The sequence below is a fragment of the Equus przewalskii genome, chromosome 16, assembly GCF_037783145.1.
Source record: "Equus przewalskii isolate Varuska chromosome 16, EquPr2, whole genome shotgun sequence".
In the NCBI taxonomy this organism is placed as follows: Eukaryota; Metazoa; Chordata; class Mammalia; order Perissodactyla; family Equidae; genus Equus; species Equus przewalskii.
Genome location: NC_091846.1, coordinates 51,615,399 through 51,631,763, shown reverse-complemented (window position 1 = coordinate 51,631,763; position 16,365 = coordinate 51,615,399). Strand labels below are relative to the sequence as shown.

The following is a 16,365-nucleotide window of genomic DNA, read 5'->3' as shown; positions in this document are numbered from 1 at the left end:
CCTATCATGAGCATTTTTCCTGTATCATTAAACATTTCTTGAAAATATGATTTTAATTACCATATTTTATTCTGTTCTATAGAATTCTATAATTCAATCCTTTTCCATACATATAACTTATCAATTAAAGGGAGCCTTCCATTTGGAATGCCTTGATTAGTCAATGGCATCTAATTAACAAATGTATTTCACTGAAGTATTGGTTTTCTGTATCAGGGCTCACAGGGCCCCTACAGACCCATTCAGTGGGGGAATTGGTGGCAGAGATGCAAGTGGCACCATCAGCTGGGGATGAAAATAACTAAGCCTCCATAATGGTGACCTAAACTTTAATTCTCTCTGATGGGACACATAAGCCTTATCTGCCCCATCTCAAACTTCAACATCTTTCTCCAGAGCACCCTGGATTATTTATCCACCAATTCTTTTCCTTTTCAGACTATGATGGAATATCCCCTACACTCGCATCCTAAGTTTCCTGGTTTACTTTTTAACCTCATTCAAACAAACTCCCCACATCCTACTTCAATCCAGATGCTTCTCCAAATCCCTGAAATAGTTGTGAATTTGGCTAGAATGAAGATTTTGTAACTTCCATTTCCACCGTACAAAATCAGCTTCCTTTTCATAATCACAATGTAAATCCTTTGCTCTCTTTATGTGTTTCTCTAATATGTCCTCACTTGTGTGCATTTTATTGTTCTGCATTTGTTGCATCAGCAAAGACAAGGTGTACATACGATACACTGGGCAGATTTGTGCTAGAATTAAAACACTGCTTTGCCTTGGTGTGTGTGTATGTGTGTGCACATGTGTGTTTACTGAAGGCTCCTTTTTAATCCCTTTCCTCAAATATTCTTTACAACTACAATGTCACATTTTATCTTGGGCCTGAAATGCATTCTGTGAAGTCCTCTCTGTGTTGGAACTAAGCAGAGGTGAGGCTGGAGCTGAGGGTAGGCATTAACCTGGGAGCCGAGTTTGGACTAAAAAGGAAATGCCTCACTTGATCCGGCAGACATTTGAGGATACTGAATGCTCCATTCTGCAATGAATATTTTCCTGGTCAGTACAACCATATGACCAAACCACTTTTGATTGATGTTGATTGAAGTTGTTGAATAAATTTATTGGAGTTCCTCAATGTACACATTATTATACGTCATGCCTGGATTGCTAGCGAGAAGGGGTTGGGAGATAGACTCTAAGATAGTTATTATTCTCAAGGAATTTATAAGATATAACATGTAAGACTTATCTGGGAGGACAATATGTGCATCAATTATGAATGAAAAATATCCCTAATATACAGAGATATCTTATACATTAAATATAAAAAATGGACAGAAACTATGAAAGGCAATTCTTACAAGAAGAAATGCAAATTGCAAGGAAGAGAATTAACTTCACTGGCAGTCAGAGAAATGCAAGACAAAACTGTGAGATGCCACTGTTTCCTCTAACCACCATCCAAACCCTTTTGTCTTGGTAAATATTAAAAAGGTTGATAATACCTAGAGACGTCAAGAGTGTGAGGAAACAGACATTCAAATATATTAACGGTGGGAGAATGATGTACTAAATATTTTGGAAAAGTAAACTGGAGGTATCTTTAATAACTCAGTTTTGCAAAATAACCATAAACTCTGTAGTCCTACTGTGGGCATCTACAAAGAAATAAAAGCACAAGTACAAAATGACATTGACAAACATTTATGGTAATGTCGGTTATCATGTTGGAATAAATGGCAGCAAGGGAAATGACTGAATAAATTATGCTACAACCACACAATGGAATTTTACCCAGCTATTAGAAAGAATGAGTTGGATCTGTTTGTATGGTTGTGAAAAAAAAATAGTTACAGGATAAAGTGTATAATAAATAGGAAAATATCCTCATGTATTTTAGAGTATACGTTTGTATGTTTTGTAGGACATCGGAACAGGTGTAGACACGACATGATCGAGGAAGAATAGATGGCACTTGCTGGAGTGCAAAAATGACTTGATCTTGACTCAGTCAATGAGCAATTGCTGAAACTTTTAATGTGCATAAACCTGTGCTAGACTTTGGGGAAAATACAGATTTATGAGATGTAGTTACTGACCTCCGAATAGAATTTAAATCTAGTTAGGATGAAAACGAACACATGTAAAACAACATGAACAGGACAGAAGAGTACACAATACATGCTAGGTTATTTGGTGTGGGCTCCAGGCACAGTGGAAATTCAGAGGAGGGCTTGACGCCGAAGAATGGAGTTGGGGCGCAGGTGGAGGGGAGCTGGTGGTGGAAAAGGACTTGGGTTGTGTTTGGAGAGGCTACTGCTTGCATTCTTCTTATTTCTCTTTCTTCTTTTTCTCTGCTTCTTTCATCTTAGACTTCCGCTGCTGTGCACCTAACCCGATTATTTGCCCTTGACTCCATCTTTGTTAATACTTGCTAAGTATTTCGGACCCTGAATAACTCAGACCACAGTTAATTCTCCAGGGTGACTTTGAACCCAGACTTAGTCCCTAGGAAGAATCATTAGATGGACTTTAGTCAACTACCAAGCTCAGTCAGCCTCCATCTTTACTGACATGGGTAAACATGACAAGAACCATAGCATTTAGTTGTCATGGCTCATCTCCAAGTGGGAATCCAGATCAGGACCCTATAGGGCTTGTTTAATTCCTGCCTCCTAGGCTGTTAAAATGAGCGAGGGTGGATCATGCAGGTGGAATTTTGCCATTCTACATCCCGTTTACACAGACCCAGCCTCAATTAAGTAAATTTCTCTGCAGTGGGAGGGGTCATCCCGTGAGCGAATTTGAATGTCTGCATAGATCAGCATTATTGTTAATCACATCTGCACTTACATATATTTATATGCACACTCACAAGTGCAAAGATGCAGTTTCAAACTTAATTAAAAATAGAAAGCAACCTAAAGTGTGCTAGTATTTCCCCTGACTTCAGCATGATCTACCACTTTGACAAAATTTCATAAATCTCCTGCAATAGAAAATTCTACTGCACAGAACCATTTTATGCAGCAATATAGGTACTTAAAATATTCAACAACTTTCATCATGTTTTGCCTCTTGGTACATGGGATTTTTATGTATTTAATAGTTACATATGTTATATATTTTAAACAGTATTTTTTACTAATGGTCCCCCACAGTACATTTTTCTGAAACACTAACATCTGTGTTTTGTTCTAGCGGCTCATGATGATAATCTTAAATTGAGCACATCTAACCACAAAGGACAGATTAGTCGGCTATTTTTTTAAGGTGGCTGGAGCCAGTGATGTAGGCGTCAAAAGTTGTCAAGTCCTGGTGACAGAAATACCTCCCCCTCACTTTTGGAAGAGCGATTCCGGATCTGGCATCTGAGCAGCTTGTACTGTGGCCAGGCCTGTAGCAGGTACACAACAATTCAGAGGAGAGTAACCGTGGGGAATGTTCATTTGTTATTTATTTATAGACTTGCCGTGCCACGTCATGTAAAATTAACACCTTTAATGGGCTCCTGCCTCAGTTGCTTCCACTAGCCAAGGCCACCCACCAGCTTCGGGGCAGCGCTGCTCTGTGTTTCTTTTGGGCTGCTGGCTCTGTGGAGTCTGTCTGCTGAAGTCACCCATGTGCGAAGCCGGTCAGCAAAGGTCTGGCCCATTGGAGAGAATGTTCAGGAAGCAGAGTCTTTGGGGATTTCGTGGCTGAAGAAACAAATGATTACTTTGGAGCGTAAATTCTCTTCTCTATCTGGATTATCTGGATAATGAAGAGATTTACTCCAACATTCATTTATTATAAATTGGGGGGATGCCTTCTCCCATGTGCCAGCATTCAGAGGGTCCCTTTCCTGTAAGAGTTCATAAATAATCAACGTTTACAATGAATAGGTTTTGTAAGCATTACCTTTTACTGACATAAAAATTCCCTCATGCTTCTAAGGGAAGACCAGTATAATTGCAGACAAAGATTCTGGAACTGAAATGGCTTTATGCAGAGAGTGGAAGTAAGCATTTGGGGATTTTGGAGAAAGATCTCACCTTTCACCCACCCACCTCATTGTTCCTGCCTCAGTGCTTAAAATTTCAGTCCAATTTTATAGCATTATTCAAACACATATGATGTCTGGGAGAGGGGAACACAGTAAGTCACTCAACAAACACTTGTCAGCTTTTTATGTGCTGAGTATTACATTTGACAGATACACAGGCTCCTGAAGAGCTCATGGTCTGATGGAAGAGAGAAACAAGTGACAGATCATTAAAAGCCACCTTAAAGTATTATGGTTGTGGTGGGAAATGTAGAGGCAGGAGGAATTAATAATGTCTGAAGAGATCGGGAAAGGTTTCATAGAGGAAGTGACATTTGAACTTGAAGAATGGATAAGCATCTATAAGATGAGAAGAAAAAACAATTCCAGGTAATTTTCGAGGGAGCAACGTGGGCACAGGTGTGGCAGTGACCTGTGTTTGAAGGCCTGCCAGCTACCTGTTGCTTTAGACACACCATCTAGTCCAATTCTTATAAGGGAGACAGATTACCACAGTTTTATATGTGAGAAAACAGAGGCCCCAAGAGGTTAAATCACCTGCCAAATTTGGGGGCTTCAGACAGGTCTATCTACCCCCCAAGCCCACGCCCTTTCTTTGATCTTATAGCACTCATGGCTGCTTTTCCACACCGCTGTGAGGGAGCATGACCTGCCAGGGGAAGGGTGAGATTGCGTGTGGCTCTGAAGGGAGAGGGAAGGGGCTCTGGGAAGGCAGGTTGTGGCCAGAAATGACAAGCCTTGAATGCTATGAGAAGTCTGGACTTCTTATCCTGTGTCTCACAGGCAATGGGAAGTCAGCCATCAAAGGCGTGTGTATGTGCGTGTGGTGACTATGTGGCAGATGGACTGCAGAGGCGGGCAGCGGTGGTGGGTGGGTGGATGAGGAGGACAATCTTTCTATGAGATATAACATACGCTAAACGTAGGCCTCCCGTTAACAGAGCTATAGAGAAGTCGGCCTCTTCAGTATGAAAGAGTCTGTAGACTTTGGAGGTACGTAGACCTGCGACTTACTGGCTGTGGGCCTTAGGCAAATTATTTAATCTCCCCTCACATAGTCGTAATGCAGACTTCGGTCACCTCATCTATAAAAAGAGAACAATAATCGTTTATTCCTTATCAGACTGTTACGAAAACTATTAACATAATAATCGATGTAAAGTATTTACATATCCAATGTTTGGCTCATTGCAAATTCCTAATTATTGATGGCTATTCCTCTATGAACACCTTCCAAGGAGAGTTACTTTATTAGACTATTTTGTGAGTTACCCATGAAGGCCGTGAGTAAAGGGGGCTTTGAACACACAGTGATGTGTGCAATGGGGTGGCAGGTAGATTGGAGGGTAGAGGAGAGTAAGGGGGCTAGAGCATTTTCCCGGAGTGAGAGCTGGGTCTGGAAGCTGTAGAATGAAGCCCAGAGTGGGATGGGGAAGAGCAAACCAAAGGAAGACTGAGGACAAGCAGTCCCTCCCACAGTGGCTCTTGAAATGAACTTCATGCACAGATGAATATTTATGATTTAATAGTGTTATTTTAATGGCAATAATTAAAGTTGTTTTTTTCCTCCATTCACTGTAGTGGTATAAAGTGGGTCTATTTAAAGGTAAATATTAAATACACAATAGTGCAGGTGATATGTGGATATAGCAAAAATTGTGAATGTGGTCTGAAGTTGGGGACATGTGGCACTAACGAATGTGGCCTTCTCCAGGGTAGGGACTTCTTTTTTTTTTAGGAAGATTAGCCCTGAGCTAACTACTGCTAATCCTCCTCTTTTTGCTGAGGAAGACTGGCCCTGAGCTAACGTCCATGCCCATCTTCCTCTACTTTATACGTGGGACGCCTACCACAGCATGGCTTTTGCCAAGCGGTGCCATGTCTGCACCCCGGATCCGAACTGGCAAACCCTGGGCCACCGAGAAGCAGGACTCGTGCACTTAACCCCTGTGCCATCAGGCCGGCCTCAAGGCACTTCTGTTTTACCAGGCCAGATGCCTTCCTGGTGCTCTGGGAGTGTGCTGGTTGAGTTTTAGCATTAAGTCTTGTGTGCTACTGTCATCTTGGAGATTATCTCTTGCCCTCTCTGCCCCGAATCGGGGGCATTTCTACTAACACTGTGAATTCTAAACTCTTAGAGTACTTACTATGCATTTGCCGAATTTACACTGACTATGTGAAGAAGGTGTGTGATGCTCTATATAGTATTCAGCAGGGGTCATAATAAAGGATTAGGAGCACAGGTTTAGAGTCACACGGACCAGGGTTCAAGTCCCTGTTCTACCTGTTAAGAGTCACTTAATCTTGGATAATTCACTTAACCACTTAGAGACTCAGGTTCCTCACCTGCAAAGGAGCAATGTGATGATAATAGTACTGAATTCGTGGGCTGTTAGGAACAGAGCTAATATAAATGATGCACAGTACCTGGCATAGGGCTTGTCAGAAATATTTAATAAGTATTTATTATCATCACATTAATATCCTGCTAGCTCTGCTCTCGGAAAGTTAGCAGGCGTTATAGGTACAGTGCACAGTTTACGTCTGTTTGGGAGAGTGCAGGGTTCATCTGCTGCCTAGGACAGAGCCTGGCACATAACTATTTGCTGAATAAGGAGACAAATGAATAAGCCTTGGAAGAAGAAGTGAAGTGAGCTGATTTGGGGGCAATTTGAAGACGTTTTAGCATATATGTTTTAGTAAGCTTCATAGGCAACATGGCTTGTGTTTGCCAAGGAAAAGTAAATAGCCATGCTCCTTTTAAAGGGTAGTAGGCTGCCAATATGCAAATTACCCAACATCACCTCTGCTTTTGCATTGCCAAGGGTATCTCAGGTGAAACCACGATGGGGTGAGGCTTCTCATAAGCAAAATGCACTCGGAGCAGTGATAGGACTGGGCAATTATAACATAGCTCACACAGTGTTATAATTCCAGAGTCTGGGAGGCAGAATTGTTTTACTCACCTAAGAAATGCAATAATTCCCTCATGCAGTCTGCTGCCTCATGAATAGCATTGCTCATAAGATTTGAAGTGCTTTTTTTTTTTTTGAGGAAGATTAGCCCTGAGCTATCTACTGCCAATCCTCCTCTTTTTTGCTGAGGAAGACTGGCCCTGAGCTAACATCCATTCCCATCTTCCTCTGCTTTATATGTGGGACGCCTACCACAACATGGCATGCCAAGCAGTGCCATGTCCGCCCCAGGGATCCGAACCGGGGAACACCCAGCTGCTGAAGCGGAACACGCGGAAAATTTAACCGCTGTGCCACCGGGCTGGCCCCCTGAAGTGCTTTTTGACCAAGACAGCCTTACTGTTCCCCTCAGCTTGACTACACTTTAGACAGCCTTATTCCTGACTCTAGGCCCCAGACCTCCTTTTTCTTCGAGCACTTACTTTAAAAAACTTGCAGGTGTAAATACTTCCTCTGCTCCTTTGAGATGTAAATCTTCTACAACCCAGAAAAGTCTTTCTCAGGGACTGGCATCCATCCCTTTGAAATGTAATTGTTGACAGAAGAAGTATCCCTGTCTCCCAGTCTCTATGGGCAGGTGGGAGCCTAACTTCTATAAGGCCAATTAGCAAACACAGATGGCCTAATCATATTGACCAGCCTCTCCCCTAAAATCCACCATACTTTTCCATTAGCCCAACTCAAGTTTAAAAACATTTCCCACTTTTTATTTCAGAAGAATTGAGTTCAATTTCTCTTCCCTATTGTGATAGTCTTGAATAAAGTCATCCTGGCCACTTTTTTTTTTTTTTGGTGAGGAAGATTGCCCCTGAGCTAACATCTGTGCCAATCTTCCCTTATTTTATTTACGTGGGATGCTGCCAAGCATGGCTTGATGAGCAGTGTGTAGGTCCATGCCTGGGATCTGAACCTGCAAACCCCACGCTGCCCAAGCAGAGCACAGAAACTTAACTGCTACACCACCAGGCCAGCCCCATCCTGGCCATTTTAAAGAAGTGTGCAGTACCATTTTTCTTTTACAATCCCATGAATTAAAAAGGGGAGATGACGACCTGCCCTGAGAATTTACTGGCTGTCACTAAAGTGGGCGTGATACGCATCACAATCAATCAGACAGGTCTCATAATACCCAAAGGTGATGCTGATGTTCACGATCAATTCTGAAGAGGATGTGAATTGCTTGGTTTAATCCACAGTGAAGATGGTGGTGACAGGCCTCAGGCTGAAGACCCAGCGCTGGGAGGGCAGCCAATACAGAATTAATGCTGCTCAGCTTCCCTAGTGAGGTCTGAACTAATATGTTGATTTTTAAAAAGCATACTACTCTAAAAGAGCGAAGTAATTGAGGCTCACAAGGTCTGTGCTGCAACAGAAGGTAGGAAATTTGGGGTATCTTTACCAAGTTGGGTTCAGAGAATTCTGGAAATTAGTCCTTGCTCCACTAGGGCCAGGACTCTGCCTTGTACATTCTGTGTATCCCCAGCAGAGTCGCCTGACCCAGGAGAAGTGCTAGATAATATTTTCTGAAGTATGTGGGCACTGTCCAGAATGCAGGCTGAGTCTACGAACTGAGGAGAAAGAGAGTCTGCTTCTAGAGCTAGCACACGAGATACGAAGTTAATATCAAATGCCAGCGGCAGATACAACAAGGGTAACAATCTCCTCAGGGCTTCTTGACCTTAGCCAAGCGTTGGCAAGACTTCTCTTACTCTAGTAAGCCAGATAAGTAGTAGCTATGATTTTTTCCAGGTAGGGGGCAAGGAGCAGGACAGGTGGACTCTTTATTGACCATAGGGACCCTGAAAGCATCTAGAAAATGTACTTAGAGGGCATAGTCTGGGGCCAGGCACGTTAATCAGTGTGGTGAGTATCTGATACAGAGACCCATTTCACCAGAACAAGGAGATCTACTTTCAGGCTTGGATGCTTTGCTTGGCTGGTCTTGGAGCCGGTCTTGACCATCCTGACCTACGTGGGCCATGCCTGCTGGCCTGGATTCTACCAGGGGAGTGGAATTCAGCTGCCTGCAGCACTCTTTCCTTTGCTTTTTCTGTTCCTTGCATCATCAACACCTCCCCTTCTATAACACTTACCCCCTCTTTCATTCTTTTCTTGCCTGAGACTCCGGTAGTCCTCAGTCTTTACACTGAAAAGCAGCTGCTCTGTACGTTGCCATTTGGCCATCCCTGCTGAGAAAGAACACACAAACTTCAGGTGCCAGGGCTGGTTCCCTCCTTTTATGTACAGACTGGCTTTGTTGCAGTTCTGCGGGTCTGGTTGGAAGGCTTCATGCCCTGGGCAAGGTGAGAAAGGGAATTCTTTGTGACACCTCGAAAGTGATGCTCGGACTGGCACTCGTGGTGTTTCAACATCTTTTGTACTTTCTCAGTTCATGTCGTGTGGTGGTTGCTGGGTGTCTTCAACTTGATGACTGGGTGGTTAAAAGAAAGGTGAATGAGTCAGCGCTTTTATTTTATAAAATAAGATTTCACTAGTGAATACTGATTTAAAAAAATAAGATTGATGCCCTAAGTTCTGAGTGTTATTTTGGATCAAACTCTACCTGTACTATGAAAATGCACTTGAGAGATGCATACCTGTGCATGTCTCTATTAGGGGTGGACAGTGATTCCAGGAGTAGAGCTATTGAGGCTTAGTGAGTGTGGTGGGATGTTAGCCTCCTCAGTCAATGCCTGATGCTTAGGTGGAGAAATTGTACAGAGTCCCTGCTATGATGTGGCAGTCACCTACTTCTTCAGCATTATTGGTCAGTGTTCCCTGGCTTTAACCAACTTTCTTATCTCTTAAGTCTCAACTCGACGCCCTCTCGCCTGGGGTCCCTCCTGTAAACTCCTGCTGAACCCTGTGAGCGTCTCCATCCTAGTACTGAGAACACTACACTGTAATTGTATGTTTACATCTTTGCCTTTTCACAGTATTGTGAACCCTTGAGAGTAGGGGCTGTATCTTATTTATCTTTGAATTCACAAAAACTAGAACAGTCCTTGTTTCAAGGTTAGCACTGAGCGAATCCATTTTTAAAAGATTAATGAATAAGAAAATATTATTATTTTTAGTTCAATAATAGATTTGCATGTATTAGACTTCAATGATATTTTGGATGCCTAATGATCAAATATTCACAAATTAAAATATGATTTTTATCTTAAAGTTTTTTTAAAAAGTGAAAAAGCTTTTGTAAAATAGAGAAGAGAAAAAACATCATCCATATTCCCAGTTTTCTTCTTCATTTAGCAGTATTTTAAACACTTTACCAGAAGAACTTCAGGGTAGTTTGTCAAATTTGCTTTCTAAAAATTCCCACAGGGACTTGAAATGCACTAAATGTGTAATAATTTGGGAAGAACAGCCCTGTTTGCCCTTTTTAGTCTTCCCCTTGGACACATGATTGCTCCTGCCAGTTACATGTCTTTTTTTCCTTCTAAGATGTTTGGGAGTTTTCTTCACTGAGATTACTCCAAGGTATAAGTTTTTCGTAGTTTTGAGTTCCAATTAAAAATATAATAGTGTTGGCGAGGATGTGGCGAAAAGGGAACCCTTGTGCACTGTTGGTGGGAACGTAAGATGGTGCTATGGGAAACAGTATGGAGGTACCTCAAAAAACTAGAACTAAAACTACCATGTGATCCAGCAATTCCACTTCTGGGTATTGAATTTATTCAGTTCAAGAGAGTTGAAATTTCAGGATCTTGAAGACACATGAGCACTCCCATGTTCCTTGCAGCATTATTCACAATAGCAAAGAGTTAGAGACAACTTAAATGTCCATCAACAGAAGAATGGTTAAGAAAATATGATACATACACACAATGGACTACTATTCAGCCATTAAAAAGAAGGAAATCCTACCATATGTGACAATATGAATAAACCTTGAAGACATTATGCTAAGTGAAATAAGTCAGTCACAGAAGGACAAGTACTGTGTGATTCCACTTATATGTGGAATCTAAAATAGTCAAACTCATAGAAACAGAGAGTAAGAAGAGTGTTTACCAGGGGCTAGAGGAGGGGGAAATAGGGAGCTGCTCTTCTTCAGCTTCAACTCTTTGTACCACAATGGGTACAGTTTCAGTTAAGCGAGATGAATAGATTCTGAGATCTGCTGTACACCATTGTGCCTATAGTTAACAATACTGTATTGTACACTTAAAATTTTGTCAAGAGGGTAGATCTCATGTTAAATGTTCTTACCACAATAAAAAATCAAAACGAAACTGAAAGCCAAGATCAACAGGGTTACCGTAATTTATTTAGTACTTGCCTCATCCTGAATAACTCTATGTAGCTTCCTAACATACGGGTCTATGACATAGTAGAATGTCTTTCTAAGTTCAGTTTTCTTATCTGTAAAACAGGACATACAAATAAACAAGCAAATAACAAAAAGGATAGTAAGATTAAATCCTAACAAAAGAATCCCCAAAAAACTCACATAGCCTCAAATGTTCAGCACTCTGTCCCCACTGATCCAGCCACTGAAGTATAGTCTCGTGCCTCCCCTTCTTCCCTTCTTCTTCCCAATCTCTAGTCTCCTTGTGGAAGTGCCAGGACTCCAGGGGAGAGTGGGAAAGCTGTGAGAATCCACACCTTGTTAGGCTCCTCTTCCTTCATCACCACTCCGTTTAAAAGAACTTGGAGAATCTTTTACCCTGCTTCTGGTTTGTGGTCCTAGAGAGCCAGGAAGGTGTCTACAATTTGGAGGGACTCATGGAACAAGGAATAACTGATCCCTGTCTCTTATTTACAGGGCTGGGAAACAACAATGGGTGAAGGGGAAGCAGTGTCCCAGTTTTGACAGTCTACTCTAGCGGTTTCCCCTAGAGCTTTCCACAGTGTTGGGATATGATTTTTTTTTTTTTTTTAAAGGAAAGATTCGTTCCACTAAACCGGTTCAATTTCTCAGGCAAGTGCAGACATTGTTGTCAAATCTCACTTTCTTCATCGATTGTAAGAGGTTATGGTATAACTCAGATGCACTTTTCTGATGAGACTGCTGAACCCAGCCTGAAACTGCCAGTCCACAGAACCATGAGCCAATAAATAGTTGTAGTTTTAAGTCACTTAAATTTTGTCATCGTTTGTTATGCAGCAATAGCTAATGGATACATTCTGATTTTCAACGACCTTCCATAGTGTATGAGAAGAAGAATAAGAGAATACTTGGAAAATTGGAACATTTAATAAATGTTCATTGAATAAATAATTGAATGAGTGAGCAAATGAATGAATGCAAGAAGCAGCATAGTCATATTTTTTCTTAGTCAGATTTCAGTTTTAAACACGTCCATTTTGGTACCTTGGATGTTGATGTTTCTCCTCCACTGCTGTATACCTGGCACACATCTCTCTAATAGCAGCAATTGCACTGAATTGCATTATTTATATGTGTGTTTCATTAGATTATTTGCAATTTGAAAGCCAGGACTGTTTACTAGTCACCTCTGTATCCTTAGTGCCCAGATATTCAGTGCACCCAAAAGGGTGATTCTTTGGGATTTTAAAAGTGTATGAAGTTTTGACCTCTGGAAACTGGATGACAGCTCTGTAACCAGTGATTCTAAACCATGGCCAAAAAGTAAACTAATTTGAAAAGCTTTACCAAAAAATCAGTGTCCAGCCTCACTTCAGGCCAATTCAGAATCTCCAGGAGGTAGCGGTAGGCGATGGTAACATGCAGCCAGGCTTGAGAACCTGTGAGTTCAAATGCCCTAAAAGTTTATTAGTATTAGCACTGGGAAATGACCCTCTCCAGCAACAAGGAGAACTTATTAAGAAATAACACTAAATATTCTAATTTTCAAAGTTAAAACATGAGTGATAATTGAAGTGCGAAATATTATACCATAAAATGAAGGCATGAATCTGTGTAAAGGCCTAGCGCAATTCAGCATAAAATCTTGTTTGTTATTTGATATGGAATCATCTATCTTTTAATTTTTCCTTTAATTTTTTTCATCAAAGCTATAAAATATTTCTTGCAGTTTTTAATTTTTTGACAAACACCAATTTCATTTTTCCATTTTATTTTCAGTCAAGAGTTTTAAGACGCTTCAGTCTTGACTCCTTGGTGTTGATTTTGAACATTTTAAAATGGCTCATTTAAAAAAGTTTTTGTTTGACAATAGCTCACTTAGAACAAACCACTTAACATTGCCTCTCTCATGAATATTTATACCTTAAGGCCTCAATTTGACAACATTAAGCTCTGTATTCTTATTTCTTGAACAACCAAAACATGTTTATAGATTGCTTTCAATGCACTTTTTCCCCCTCGTTTGAATACACTATGATTAAAAGTTCACAGCCTTGGTTACATTATATAATTTGAGAAATAACCAACAATGTCCTTAGTGATTAAATATTCAAGTTTGCAATTATTTTGTAACTTTTGTTCTGCTCTTCGCTCACTCTAAAAATTATCATAAAATTTTGAAAGATGTCCTCAGTGTAGAATATGTCCATAAAATATTAAATATTCAATTTTCCTCTATCATGGCTTGAAAAATTCATAATTACATGATGATCCACATAATAACTCATTCTGAAAAGTCATATATGGCACTCCCTCTGTGACTGAGTTAATAATTTACTGCTGTGTGGGATTTTCACTCTGCACTGTTAGTCTTGGGAACATTTATTAAGCAAATGTTCATTTGCAAAGATCAGGATGTGAATGAAGAGGGTAAGAATTTAATGAGGAGTGACAGACAGGTGAACTGATTCCATATAGAACTTTAGTACAAGGGAAAGCAGAGAGCTTTATCTTTCGTTGCCTCGATAGACACCTGAAATGAAATATAGAAGACAGAGGGCAGGAGAAAAAAAATGATGCTCTCCTGAAGGGGCCAACGGAGGATAAATCAAGGGAAGTGAGGAATACAATTCAGGCCATTTGAAAAGATGCCGTCGAAGGTGACGCTTTGAGCTTATGGAGCAGATGCTGACTTTTTATTTGAAAGTCACCAGGTGCTGCCAGAGAGAATGTTTCATGTCTTCTCTTCTTTCTTTTGGTATTCTAAATTTTAATTGACAATAGATCGAACGACCAAAGCATGCAATGAATAACAAGTAGACAGAGAAAGAAGTTCCTCAGGACTGGTTATTTCAGGACTTGGAATTGCTTATAGAGACTCTTGGGAAAATCTGTTACTTAAATGAAGGCCTAAAATTGTTATGCAACACCTAGGAGTAAACCTTAGAAATGGATAATCCGTATTCTCATATTTGGGTCAGTTCTGTGGGGACATAGGCAACGTGAATGAAACCAGCAGTTTGTGTTAGATTAATTGGATAATTGTATTACATGATAGGTGTGAGTTCACCTTTCCAAATTGTTGGAATAGTCACGGCAGTGATGCGTCACCGGGAGAAGTCATCAGATGGGTAAAGTAAAACTGCCGGATTACCTGATTGTTACGTTAATTTTGACTAACACGTGGAGGCTTGACAAAAGGGGTATGGGTCCCATGCATAGCATGGCAACTTCCATGCCATTTTAATTGTTTTTAGAATATGTTGAGGGTTAAATAAATACGTAAATAAATAAAGCTAAAGTAAATTTACAATAAAAATAACAGGCTAGACTATACACATATGATTTGAAATTTATTGAAGATTTATCCATAGTCACCAGTTCCAATATCTCCACGCTTGAGTTTTTCATCTGTAATGATAAGTTATGGAAACCAGAATGGGCCAGTGAGGAGGGTGAAAGAGACAATCAAATTTTGTTGACTGGTGAAGATTTAATTTGATTTGTTTCCCCTCAAAAGCAAGGGTTACATTTAACATTTTTGACAGTGTTGAACTTTGCCTGAGCCCTGTGCTCCTGAAAAACAACAGAGGTTAAGACACATATGAGCAGACCCTGGTTCAAGTCCTGGCTTTGCCATTGCTCGGCTATGTGACCTTAGACATGTCACAACAAATCTGAGTTTGTATCTTCAACTGTGAAAATCTGTGTCATAGATGAGAGAATCTTTTCCAAATTCTTACAGCTCTAAAATTCCATGGTTAGAGAATGATGCTGGTGTTTCCATATACATTGATAGGGACAATTCTAAAAGCTTTTTTCCTTTTCACCATCCCGTTTGTTCTTTTAGGGATATCTATTGATAGGTTTTCAGCTGTACTGTTTTAACTCTTTTTATCCATATGAAGTGGCTATGCATTCTTGAATTTGGGCATTTATTCTGAGAGTAAGCTAGACATATTTGTGCAAAAATATGTCATTGGACTTTTAAATGTTTTTGTGAGGAAGACTGGCCCTGAGCTAACATCTGTTGCCAATCTTCCTCTTTTTGCTTGAGGAAGATTATCACTGACCTAACATCTATGCCAGTCTTCCTCTATTTTGTATGTGGGATGCTGTCTTAGCATGGCTTGATGAGCAGCGTGTAGGTCTGCGCCCAGGATCCGAACCTGCGAACGCTGGGCCCCTGAAGTGGAGTGTGTGAACTTAACTACTATGCCACTGAGTCAGCCCCTGGACTTTCATTTTTTTACCTGGAGATGTTTGCCATTTTGACCAATAATAACACCAGAGATTTCCTTCCTGTGCGGTTCCCGGGGGCTTCAGGTACATAGAACAGCTTGGGTGAAATGCCAAGGTGTGTTGGTTTCAAATACTCAAGTACTTCGAAGAGATTTCTCTTCAATGTTCTCCTCTTCGTGAAGATGTGGATAAAAGCTGGCGTTGATTGACACTCAGTGAGGAATCAATGAAATATTTTTTTAAGGTGTAAAGAAAGGCTTGGCTTCTGGTTTTAACTAGGTCCAGCTTTTTAAATCAGGTTCTTTTCATTTTATAAAGAGAGAATAGTAATTTTAGCAGTAGTATATTTCGCAGATACTTTGAACAGGGAGTCTGTGTTCCATTTTGCATGCCCTGGGGGAATGAAATATATCGTTTACTACATTCTATGCATATATTTATTTGAGAAAAATATTTAATAATATTTATTTAAGAGTCAAAATGAGTCTGGTCTTTTCTCTTTAATCTCCTAACTTTGTCCTCATTCTTGTTCTCAGTCTTCACTTTCAAATAATGTAAAATCTAAATTCTAGCTTGTCCTTGCTGAAACTCACATTGCACCAATGGTCAATTTATTCATGTTTACTGCAACACTGTCACCATCCCAAGAAGGACTCAATTTTCAAGACTGATAGAGACTGGAAAAGGATTTTTATTTATTTATTTATTTTTTTGCAGAAGATTAGCCCTGAGCTAACATCTGCTGCCAATCCTCCTCTTTTTCTGAGGAAGACTGGCCCTGAGCTAACATCCGTGCCCATCTTCCTCTGCTTTCTATG

General features: G+C 40.4%; 1 long non-coding RNA gene across 10 annotated transcripts in view; it reads right to left on the bottom strand.

The window, feature by feature from the left end:
• Positions 1-1,100: 1,100 nt before the first annotated feature.
• LOC139076488 (uncharacterized) overlaps positions 1,101-16,365 on the bottom strand; it is a 226,558-nt gene continuing 211,293 nt past the window's right edge. For 3 of the 10 annotated variants that reach the window (XR_011528151.1, XR_011528144.1, XR_011528150.1), the window contains 4 exons: positions 15,559-15,940; positions 11,315-11,397; positions 9,123-9,218; positions 1,101-3,853 (listed from right to left, as the gene is read on the bottom strand). This is a non-coding gene — a long non-coding RNA (uncharacterized lncRNA). Of the gene's footprint in view, positions 3,854-5,068; positions 5,140-9,122; positions 9,219-9,358; positions 9,461-11,314; positions 11,398-15,558; positions 15,941-16,365 lie in introns of all 10 variants that reach the window. The other 7 variants (XR_011528146.1, XR_011528147.1, XR_011528148.1 and 4 more) reach the window with 7 other exon arrangements.